We start from the raw sequence: 13,381 nt of genomic DNA, 5'->3' as shown, positions 1-13,381 counted from the left end.
AATTTAAATTAGATAATGTTTTATTTGTTTTCACTTCTCAAGTTTTGTTTCCCGATTTAATTGTTCCGTTTTCGATTTTGTGTTTCATTTTTTTAAATTAATTAATTAATTTTTAACAACATCAACAAAACCACCCCGCAATGTGTAAACCGTTCTATATATATATATAGAGTTTTGTGAATTTATGAATATATACATATACATATATCTATATTATTGAAACCCTTGTTTATTGCGTAACGTTTTAATTTTTTTTGTTTGTTTATTTATTTATGTACAATTGTAAATGTATATTTATATATATAGAGAGAGAGAATATATAACGCGGTTTATACATTTGTGCGCAAAGTGAATTTATTTTCGATTACGAGGATTATATATTAACTTTTACACCTTTATTTTTTGTTACATACATATATATATATCTTGGTACATATATACACGAGAAAATAGGTATTTAAGTGTTTTCTTTATTAATATATATATATCATAGTATGGCATATTACTTTGGAGGCTTGTTAGTCGCTGCGATACTTTTTCGTTTTTTTCTTCTTTTCTTTCTTTATTTTCTTGGGAAATTGATGAATTTTCGTTTTCTCTTGAAAGAGAGAGGATGCGCAATCAATAGGTATCCGGTAGTTCATTCGAATCGGAAGACTATATAAATATGTATATAATTTTGAGGAAAATGATTTTATAAATAAACTTATATTTGAACGCCAATTAACCTACTTTTTATTAGTTCCGCTCCGTTCTAAATTTAAGTATTGACCAGTCCTGCGATGAACGACTTTCAATCGTCACTCCTTGCAAATAGATGGCATCTCGTATCTTTTCAGTATTTACATACTAGATGGCGGATGTCTTCATTTTACAAACTATAGGATTAATCAAAATTTCTACAAAATTTCCTTTGATTCCTCTTTCAGCTTGTGTTTGTTTTCTTCATTCTTCATATTTGAAAAAAATAAATAAATATGAAAAAATATCCAAATTGAAGTTTTCTTCCGTAAAAATCATTATGAAAAATAACTTTTTTTAAATTAATTGATATACTTTGTAATGGATAAAGCAGTGATAATATTGGTAAAAATAGACTTTTAATTTAAAGTGACTGAAAACTCGTCAACAGATTACTTGATTGAAACAAAATTAAATACAATATGATTAATGTTTCGCGTATTAAGTGTCTGTTCTTTCCTTTTTCGGAATGGGTAGGTAGGATTGAAGGGAAGTGCATGTATATGCGAGGGCCTTTTCTGCGGAAGGAAATTAAATTTAAGTGAGAGAGGAAGTAGTCTCTCTTATATTCGAGTGGTTGTAATTCTTGAAATTCTCTCCACCCCAGCTGCCTTTTCATACGGCACGCTAATATCTCTCTCTCGGAAGGTGGCAAGTGAGAACGCAGCAGAGGCGGTGGCGGCTTCCAATTGAAAATTGTAAACCACCACCGCCTTCCCTCCGTGCAGCCAAACCGTACCACCCAACCCCCGCATCCCACGCAACCACACATTCCTCGCATTGAACATTCGCACCGCAATTTATATATATATATTTTGAGCCACCCTCGATCCTTTCTTTGCACCATGATCGACAACCATCGAAGGAGAACCGTGCTAAATTCATTATTCGAATTCAATTTCCACGTTGCGGAAATAGCGCATTCTTCAAATGATAAAACTAAATGGTACATCACCGAGATTAAGTTAAACGGATAGAATTTACGCAGATTTGCACTTTCCAATATTTTAATGTTTTGCGATTGTTTAGTAACAACAACAATATGTTTCATATATATACGATACTGTAACTAGTGTTGCTGAACCGAGAATTCCCGGAACAAATTTCTCGGGAATTTTGGAAAAATATATATTTGCGATACACGGGAATTTTCGTTCTAGACTCGAGAAAATTAAAACTTGAAAATGACACTAAATATGTAGAGAAATTGCTAAGGTTAAAAATTGTGTTAAAAAAGCATTAATTGATCATAAATATGGGTGAACTATGGAAAGAAACAAATATTCTAATATCATCTGGCGCATTAGAAGATAACTCAATTGAAAGTAACAGTGGATGCTCTAAGTCGTAAAGACTCAACTTAATTGGGGTAATTATAAATTTTTGTATGACAAAAGTTAATAAAATCGATAAAGACCTAGGAAAACATATGTAAAATGCACTATTAGATAGACTTGGACAACGGAGGGATAAACGTATTGTAATTTTCTTCAAATATTTACATAATTTAGAAACTTACTTACAAACTTACTATAACTTACAAAGTTTTTTTCAGTAGTTCAAAATTAGTTTAATGGAACGACTTTTTTTTAATTTCTCGAGTCCCGAGAATTCCCGGAAATGTCCTAAACAGTTGCCTCGTGTCCAGGGAATCAAATAAATGTCGGTGCTTAGCAACTGTAACTGTAACCAAGGAGATGTATTGTTTATTTAACACTCTTTGATTCAGATATTCAGAAAAAAATCCTGAGTTCAGGAATATCTTCTATCTTAGCAAAAAAATGTGCTTAGAGTAAGCTTTTTTTGTTTACAAAATTGCTTGCTACGTCCTTATTATAAAATGATTAAAGTATCTGTATGAATGTTTCAGTACTGGCAGTCCTCGACTAACACGGAACTTGAGTTACACTCGTATAACACGGTCAACAATCCTTGTATAAAACGGTACTGCAATTTTGTTTCTTAAAGAATACCTTTGCCTCTGTCTTGTATATTTAAGAACATATGTACATATAAATAAATACACAGGGTACAATGTTTGTGTTGGATCTGCGGTATCGAATAACACGGTTATTAAACGTGTTATTCAATGGTCGATTAGTTGATTAATTCTTGATGTAATATAAAAAGTTATTTTATGTAATAATATATAAGTCTAATATTGAATAGATGAGGAGATGGAGGTGGGTTTATTCGAGCGCAAGAAATTTGTATTTAATGTGCTATTGATTTATTTCGCGATCACGACGATACGTATATTTCAAAAGGGGATTTCTGGTGTTGAAATTATATAAAGCAATTGGGGTCGGTCGTGGGGGAGGGTCGGAGTGTGGCGGTCGGAAATTTAAATACAAATTGCACTTCTGAGGGTATAAAAATGTCGTCGGCAAATAAAAGAAACTGCGTCTCCTCACCCTTAAGCTTCAACCCTAACCGTTTCACTCATATTTTTTTTTCACCATCTCCTTCTCACTCTTTCTCTGTTTAATAGGTTCCTTAATATCATCTTTCTGCCGCCTGCTCAGATGGGGCGAGGGTGACGCGCGGAGACACTTGATATTTCGCTCGGAAAATGGTTTAATTTTCAAGTTAATTGGCTTGAAGTAACGCCCGTTTGTACACTAAATCAAATACAATGTTGTGCATATATGCAACGGTTAAAATTTAATTCTAATTAAATAGTCTATCAGGGTTTACGGAACTAATTAAATTTATAAACTTTGACAGTTTAAACAACGATTTATTTTAAGTTTTTAGATTTCATCATATTTCTCGAAAACCACAACTAGTATTTACATCAATTAGGAATGAAATTAAAGATAAATGTATAGACTTTAAAAATGTGTAGGTTTACTTATTGTAGCATTCGTAGTAAGCTGTCAAAGATGAAAAATATTTCATAAAAGCTCGAAAAACAGTCTTTAGATTTTATAGCTGTCTATACATCAATTTAGAATAATTAAGAGTGAAAATTGCATTGTCTTTAGATTTTATCATATTCCTCGCAAAGTAATAAGTATATACATCAATTAGTAATGAACTTAAAGATAAATATATAGACTTTAAAACTATATAAGTTCATGTATATTTGCATTAATGGTTTAAGCTGTCAGAGTTGAAAAAAAAGAGTTAATTAAGCCTCAAAAAGTATTCTTTAGATTTTATTGAATTTCTCGTGAACCACAATCAGTATATACAAAAATAAGTAATAAAAATTAAATATAAATGTTTAGGTTTGAAACGTGCGTTGATTTAAATTTGTAGCATTTGCGGTTTTTTTTTGTACTAAGCTTTCAATTTGCTGTTACTAAACTTTCAATTAAAAATTATTAAGACTGGATTTTCTCTAGCATTGATTATTTAGTTTACCCCAAGTAAGCTGTCAAAGTTGAAACAAGATTTTCTTTGTAGATAATATTGAACCTTTGTATCAAATCTTGTATTTAATTTTTAATTTCTCGAGTCCCGAGAATTGCCGGGAATGTTTTAAACAGTTGTCTCGTGTCCCGGGAATCAAATAAATATCGGTGCTTAGCAACTGTAACCAAGGAGATGTATTGTTTATTTAAGACTCTATGATTCAGTTATGCAGAAACATTTCTTGAGTTCAGGAATATCTTTGTAAACTGTTAATTAATAATGTCTTGTTTAGAAAAAACAGTTTAAAAATTAAAGTTTTTTTTGTGAATAATATTGAAAACTGTGTAAGAATTTAATACATTTCTACCACAAAAACACATTGATTTTCCTTCTTCTGCAGAAAAATTAAGGTTTGCTTTGTTAATAAATCTATTTACAAATATGTGTTTTTTTATGAAATTGAAGATAAATGTGTAGGTATAAAATGTGCAATAATTTAAATTTGTAACTTTTTTCACATTTTCTTGTGTAAGACATGATTTGTATTTAGATTTTATCGTATTTCTCGAAAACCACCATAAGTATTCACATCAATTAGTAATGAAATTAAGAATAAATTGATTTTAGAACATGTGCAGATTGACCTGACAAAGTTGAAGAATCGATTTATTAAGTTTTGAATAAATCAATGCTTTGAAATAATTGCTGTTAATAATAAATTAGTAATTAATAAATCTTTATACAAATTTTCTATTTTTTTTATGGATCTGAATTGGATCCGCGTTTCTTTGTGAAACATCACAGTCGCATATCGTTCTAATTACGGTAAATACTAATTAGAACGTAGTGGAATTAATGCACGCTCGTTTTGTTATATTAACTGCAGTGTGCTACAACTACCGGTGGCAATTATTGTTTGCCTGCTTGGAGTTATTCACGAAAGGGGAGTTGATTAATTCGCAATGTTATATAAATGCGTTTGCCTCACCCAACGTTTTATCGATTGCCCACAATTCATTGTTGCACTTAATCGAAATAATTAATCATTTCGTTTCGTATTGAAATACAACAACAAAAATAATCAGTTCATTAAACCTTTGTCACTGTAATCATATTTCTTTTGCTACCAGTTATAACATAAACATTGAAATATGGGTTTGGTATGTAACCCACGTATAGTATACATTAACTTATTGCAATTGAAGCAATATAACTTAACGAGGAACTGAAAATAAATTAAATGTTATCATCAATTTTACTCCAATAAATAAAACAAAATTTTCCATACTATTAATGTTTTCTTTGTTAAAAATTCTGTAAAATTGCAATTTATAGTAAATTATTTTTGCAATAAGTAAAAGAAAATGAAGATTTCTTTCTTAATAATTATATTAATTAATAGTTTGAAATTAAAGTTAGTTTTTGTTAAAAATGATCTAAATGAGTTAAATTTCTTGACAAAAAAATAGATTGAAAATTATTAATTTTCTTTGTTAACCTCTTAAGTGGTCATGTCGTATATATTCGTCATGGTCTATTGTATTACGTGGCGCTTATGACGAATATAGTTGCATTACTATAAATAAACAAATGATTTTGTAAACTATTAGTTATAATAACTTAGTTAGTAGAAAAAAACAAATTGAAATTAATCATCTATGTTCTTAATGCAGTAAATGTGTTTTTTTTGTATTAAAGTTTTCTAATTGAAACTGTAAGCTTGGTATCAAATATTTTTTACAAATAATTTGAATTAATTTAAAGAATTTCTACCAAATAAAAAAAGTAGATTGAAATTAATATATTCTTTTTCTATTCTTGAAAAAAAATGAAGGTTTGCTTTGTTAAAATTTCTGTAAATGTGCGCTTTGTATGAAATTAATTTTGCGCGTCTGAAGTGAGTTGCGTTTCTTTTCAATTAATCCTCGATGTTAACGGGTAAATTTAATAAGTAGGTGTGTTGTGTGAATGGGGAGAGTTGTGAATCTGGAATTGGGAATGATATGAAAACGGAGGAGAGGACGAAGAAAAACGAAATCAACTTTTCTTTCCCCAATATATATATATATATGTTTGTTAAGGGTTGCCGATGCTGTTGAGACTTTATATTGAATCTGTGGGGTGGCTGTGGATGCGAATGGTTCGGTTGCCGCAGCATCGGTTTGTATATATATATATAAAATTGGAAGAAGTGATATCTTGGCCAGGACTGTCATCCGCAGACCGGGACACTCGAACGGGAAGTTCAGCTCGCTCCATGTATATTCTATATCTATATAGATCTACACTTCTGCTTCTTATATTCCGCGCTCGCCCGAAAACTTAATTGAAATACTATTAGCATTCCCGACCAATAATTAAATTCTCAAATTGAAAAATTCCATTTTCAAGTTGGTCTCCGACCGGAAAGATCGAAATCATCGGCGGCGTAGGGGTGCAGCAGAAAGAGGATGGGTGATGGTGGTGGTGGTGATGAAGGAAATCGAGGAGGCGGTGTTCGCGCCGCCTCCGTCGTCCTTTGTGTCCACTGTCACACAGCAGGATCAATTATATATTTCTTCACATTTCTAACCGAATGATTATTAAAATTTGCCACCCACCCCTCGCTCATTGTGCGAACGCGACGACGACTAAGACGGCGATTTATGAAAGCACTTTCGGAAGAAACTTCTTAGCAGTAAACGGAGAAAACTTCTCTCTTTGGTCGTCCTCTTAAATAGAGTATTATTCCTCGATATATATATAAGAGAGACATATATATATATATTTATTTCACCGGGTTTCCACCTTTCCGAGACCATTTCAATGGGGTGCAAAACTTTGTCATTATACGCCCTCTTAAACTTTTAATCCTCGCCTCGCACATCCTTCGTTCTCTCGTATTTCCGACACAACCGTGTTATAATAACATCAGAAAGCACAATGCGTTTCAGTTACAGCTCGTGTTACTATTTGCAAATAATGGAACCCTGCGAAGGGTCGCACAAAGCAAAGAACGAAACAAACAAAAAAAAAATAGAGAAGAGAAAATATGCGCGGCACATAATAATAGTAATATATAATGCGATTTGTCCTCTGTATCATAATATATATACTCACACATTACTTCTCTTCTTTTTTGTGTGTGTGTTTAGTTCCGGTATAAATCAGTAGTTAACATGGTATAAAAAGCGCTGGCGCGGACAGTTAATGTTTTCGCAGCAAGGGGTTACTTGCACAACCCCTTTGTGTGTAGCCATATAACGCTCCGTCTGCGTTTTATCACCACAGCAAATCGAGATTCTTCCAATAGGAATCTCTTGTGATGTCGTAATGTCTCCTTCTTCTTCTCCTCCTCCTTCTGTTCCCTCGACCTCTGCAGCCACCGCCCGAATCACTCCAATCGGACCACTTTTGAATCAAACTACGCGAACTAATTTTCCGCTCGTTAACGTTTTTTTCCCTCTTTTTCGCCAGTCAACTTTAAAAATATACTAAGATTATTCTATTAGCCTCTCACTATTGTAGACTTATTGTCTTTATGGTTATTACAAGTGTATTCATAATTGCACAATTTCCATTAATTTTTTTTTCATTCAATCCAGTTTTTACTTCTAATATTAGTTCATGAATACGACTTTTTTAAATTAACCCTTTGTTACCTGAACATAGTATAAAAATGTCTTTGGATTTCTTTTAATACACATTAAAGTTTTTTTTTTTATTAAATTGCAATATTTTCAATGAAAAAAATATGTGGTACTTTTCGGTAAAAAAGTTTAAATCGCGTAATACGTAATTTACAGAAACGTAATTATATAATAAAAAACAATTTTCAGTATTTATAAGACATTTACTCTTACTATACTGTTTACTTATTGTTGTATCAATTATGTTATTTCTCATTCTCCTGTAACAATTGTATGGGCACCAAAATCTCTTTATTTGTTCTGTTTGTCTTAAGTTTTAGAATTAGAATGATGATGTTCTCAATTTATTTGCGAATTATATATTAAATTTATTGATGTACCTGCTGCATTAAGTTACCTGATTTTTTGCTAATGCAAAAATAAAATCCTAATCTAGAGCAGATATATTTTTATTACATCCTGCAATAAACCTAATTACTCTTTCATGTATCATCGTTCCGGTATTTCCATTATCAAATACTTTTTTTTATTACTATGAATAAAAAGGAAAGAAAAATGATAATAAACATTGCAGAGAATTAATATTTTTTTCATAAAACTTACCATTGACGATAATATACCAAAAATGTTTTCATCGTGATGTATTTTTTTTTAAATTTAATTTATAAATTCTGTAAAATACGACAATTTTACTTATGCTGATGATACAGTAATTTTATCATCAATTTAACTCTGTCGTTGCAACACAAGAGCTTCAAGATTTCTTGAATTAAATTGAAAAATGGTTATAAACGCAAATGGTTCAAAATTTACCTTAAAAAAAGGAATCCATTTGCTTTAAATCATAATTTAAGCCCAGAAGCTGACGTCGCCAAATTCCTGGGTATAATTTTAGATCGCAGACTTACATGAAAAAAAAATACATAAGAACCAAACGCCAAATTATACTGGTTGACTGGGAAAAGATCGAAGCTATCTTTGGAAAATACAATTTTATCTTATAAACCTCACAGCCAGCAATTCAAACATTGACATTATTCAACGTTTCCAATCGAAGTGTCTGCGTACTTTGGTGCAAGTTTCTTGGTATGTGTCAAACGACGTGTTCCACAATGACATCCAAATTAATACAGTGAAAATCTCTATGTTTAGTGAGCGATACCAAAACAGATTAGAATAGTGAAACTCCTTATAGACTAAAAAGACATAACACCCTTGATTTCCCTAATAGATTTTTAAATTAGAAGAACGTTTTTAGTTATTTGTTTTTATTGTTAAAATTAATATTTATTTTATAATTTGGAAAGTTTTCAATGGGAAACTATTGTTACATTTTGTTACATTCTCAAAACTATTTACTCATGTGGCAGATTGTAAATAATAAATAATTTATAATTTCCTTATAGTAACTGATAAAAATGTAAGAGTTTAAGTTTACTGATAAAGTTTTCTTACATTTTATTTTTTCTTAATTAATGAATGAATGAATTATTTATGTTATGCTTTTTTTCCATGTTTTTTTTTTGTACAATATATTATTATTACCCAGGGTCAATGGCCCTTTGAAGCAGTTGACTTTTTTTTTTAAATTTATTATATTTGTATTATTGTATTGAGTTTGTATTTTTTTCTGCTTCTATAAATATTATTATTATTAATAAATAATTATCGATAAAAATGGTAATAATGACATCGTTTACCAAATGTGACACATAGTTTCTGTTTATCGCAACAATAAATTACCCAAAATATAAACTGAATACAATAACAAAAATTAAATTAATCTATTGCAAAGAACTATTGACTATAGTCATTATCATTGTTTTATTGTTATCAGAATTATTTTGGGATAATAAGTTTACATATCGCTAACATCTTCAAATGTCCAGTGGATTCATCAAGCATTAACGAACACAAAACCGTGTATTATGAAAAAAGTTAAAAACCTTTCCTAAGATTCTGTATTGTCCTGTGTTCAAAAAGCAGGTAATAATAATAAAATATAATAGTCATGAATGGTCTTTACGTCTAGTCTTGCGTCTGCTCTGTTTGCTGGTTAGATGATCCTTTGTTTTCTTTTTGTTTAATTTTTCTTTCCATCTTCGTTTCATTATACCTTACGAGGATCTCCATGTGACGAGTGAGGAAGTAACCCGATACATAATGCAAATTCATCTGACGTCGTCTTCCTGTCGTCGTCGTTCCTACCTTCCATCCCTCTCACCACACATCGTGCGTTTTTTTGTCTTCTTCACTCCCAGACCAAGAACCATCATTTAAACCAGTGTTTCTTCGCATCACAACAATGGGGATTCGATTGCGCGTTCCCATTACAAAAAATAAAAAAAAATAAAACGGTGGTGTGCGGCGCGCGGTGAATCGAGTCATTCGATATATTCTGGCCCATTGAGCGTCTTGTAAATTGTGTTTGTATAATGCGCGCAATGCGAACGCTTTCCTCCTTGGGTATAGTGTTTCATTACAATCCGTGAATAGTTTTTTTTTCTCTTCTCTTCTTTTTTGTGTTGTTGCCGTAATGGCCATTGTATTCGAATTACGGTCGGGTCGGCATTTAAACGCTACTTAAACCGAATAATATCGCAGCTTGATTGAGGGGCGGTGAGCGCGCGGTCGGGGGTGGAAGCCCGTCGCGCCTAACCTCATCTCATTCCTTCCTTCCTCCTTCAGCGCGATCCGTACAGTACAACAATAAGAGCAACAGCATAATAGCAATAACAATAATAATGCAAGGAAGTTTCGGCGATTGTTGATTATTGCTGCTGCTGTTGTCGTTGTAGATGATGATCGTGGTTGTGGTCTTGCTGCTGTTATAGTCGCTGGATGCGGATGGTATTGTGCTACACACACTGAGGGATTGAGTGAGAGAGAGGACTGAGCTTTGGAGTCGATGTCGAGTGGACCGTTTTGCACAATAGGGTTTCTAAACAGCAAACCTCCCACTGGTTCTGTCATTGTTTAAACCTTATGAAAGCTGCACATGCTGCCATTGTCTACTAACTACTGTGATATTGTGCGCCCATTGTGCTCCTATTTAACTATAGATTACTCGGCCACTCGGCTAAAACAATCTAACAATGACTTAAAACTATTAACGAACAAATCGAAAATAAATTCTATTCAATTGCTCGCTTCGAAGAGGTGGTGGTGGTGGAGGAGGAGGAGTAGAGAAACCCCTGCATCCATCGAACAGCCCCACGCGCCGTGCCGGGCCCCACAGTTCCATTTAGCACACACTAATTGCTGCAATTTTACACAAAACCTGCATCCGCTCTTTTTTTTATACAAATTAATATGCTTATTCAATTCCATACATAATGATTTTTTCAATATACTGAATGGATTAATGAAAAAAATACCTCCAAAAATCAATGCTTTCATTTCCTCTATTCAATCTAACAGGACTATATAAAAACTTACTTTTGTACATATCAATGGTTATTGGCTTCTATCGTACAATTCCATAGAAAAATATGTAAATCATTACATACAATCACATAAAGAATTGTATCTCAAAAAATGCATTCATTATTTAATTAAATAGTGATTAATAAATATGGAAAAAAACATAGGAATTTTACTTTAAGACATAAATTTTATTTTAAGAAAATATTTTGAAAACTTTTTCTGAAATTCAATAGTTTTCACTGCTTTCATTCAATTCGAATTAAAGTTCATTCAAACTAATAGGACAACTTTAAAACTTTATCTTCTACAAATCAATTTATTTAATTCCATTACAAAAAATGATTATTTAAATGATTGAATATCAAATATTTTTTTCTAGAAAGACAGTTTTAGTTTATTTAACAAAAAACCGGTCTTTTTTCTTACCATAAAAAAAATAATGATTATATTATATCACAGAATTACTATTGAATGTAGCTAAAGCAAATTTATTTAGAATTTTACAAAAATAAATCACTTTAACTGATATTGAAAAACTATTTTGAAAGTTTGATTTTTACAAACTAATAGTTTTTTTTTTCTTCCATTTACTTATATTAATAATAATAGCAAATACATATTAGCAATTTTAGTCCAGCTAATAAGATTAGACTAGACTTTTTTTTAAAGAGTTGAAATAATGAAGTTTGCATTTTACCAGAGATTTTTTTGATTTATTATAGATTTGTCAAAGGAATATAAAATATAAATAGACTTGAATTAATTGTATTTTTTAATTAAAATTATAATAAATACTGCACAAAAGACTGAATTCAGCATTGAATCATTATTTTAACTAGAATAATTTCATGATCACTTGATTTGTAAATGAAGAATCAATATTACATTTTGCTTAATGATTTTATTTCATTATTAAAATTTAAATATTAAGATTAATAAAATCATAAAATTAGAAGAATTATTATTAATCGAACTTAAATTCTACATTGGCAAGGTTTGATTTTGGCTGAACAAAATAATAATAAGTAGGTTAAAGTTGAAAAGCTTTTGAAATTACCATTATGTTTATCTTTATCAAATTTTAGCAAAAATATTGCCTTGTCTTGATTCTATTTCTTTACTCCGAAATCACAAAGAAAAGAAATTAAGTGTTCCTCTCGATGCGCTTATTGGACGCATCCGGATAAAAGACCTACACTCTTCGCAGTGGTAAGTTGTGTGTCCAGAGGAAATAACGAGCGCTTTAGAAATTCTACAAATTCAATGGTTATCTACAGCCAGTTCGAGGGCGGACGTTTCGAGTGCTCGATTATATTTTCGAAAAAAAAAAACAACATGCATACACAACATTTAGAAGTGTACGTATATAGAAAATATGTTCTTCGTCTCTTTCCATTTCTGCTTTGAGCGTTTGTATATAAATGTCGTCCGAGAGACGCTTTGTGGAATAGATATATAGGTGTATATATATATATTTATATATTGAGAGTGTGGACAAGAATGGAAGGAACGAAAGAGATCGGAGATCGCTTTTCCAGTGTGGATGGATCTTTCGGTACTCGAGGTCTCTTGAGAAACCCCCGAGCTGCTTCCTATACGTACTCTCATACAATATACATATACACACACACGTACACACTCATACAATTTCGTTCTCTTTCTCACTAATAAACGTGAAGAAGACGTAGGCAAGAGGAGGACGGAAAGCAACCGGCGAAACCACTCGACTCGTTTGTAAAATGTTTTCGTTTTCGGCTCCACCACTCGAGAAACGAATCCTGTCCATCCAGAGGATCACGACTTGAAATTGATGCCGTTTTTTTTACGATTTCAACTATAATTACGTCATCCCATATGAACAGCAAAGACTGATTGGAAAGTTTATAAAATTGCATATAAAATATTTAGTCTTCAAGTTTTGACATGATTTAATGGTCAAAATAATTGAATAAAATCTTATGGTCTACTTATGTCTAAATTCTAAAATTTATTAACAAAAAACTAGTAAAGTTTTAATGTAGTTTATATTTACAATCAAATAATAATAATTATATATTTACATCTTCATGTAAACAATGATTTCATTTCTTTACTCATTTACATTAATTAAGAAATATAGTTTATATTGATTTTCGATTTTTTTCTTCTTATTTTTCAATCAAATAATTATTGTCAAAACTTTATTCTCTATAAAAATAAAAACTATACCCGTTTTTGAAGATAGA

This window comes from Nicrophorus vespilloides, unplaced genomic scaffold, assembly GCF_001412225.1.
Source record: "Nicrophorus vespilloides isolate i.1.1-1 unplaced genomic scaffold, Nicve_v1.0, whole genome shotgun sequence".
NCBI classification, from domain to species: Eukaryota; Metazoa; Arthropoda; class Insecta; order Coleoptera; family Silphidae; genus Nicrophorus; species Nicrophorus vespilloides.
The sequence above is the reverse complement of the archived record's forward strand: the minus strand, read 5'-3'. Positions refer to the sequence as shown.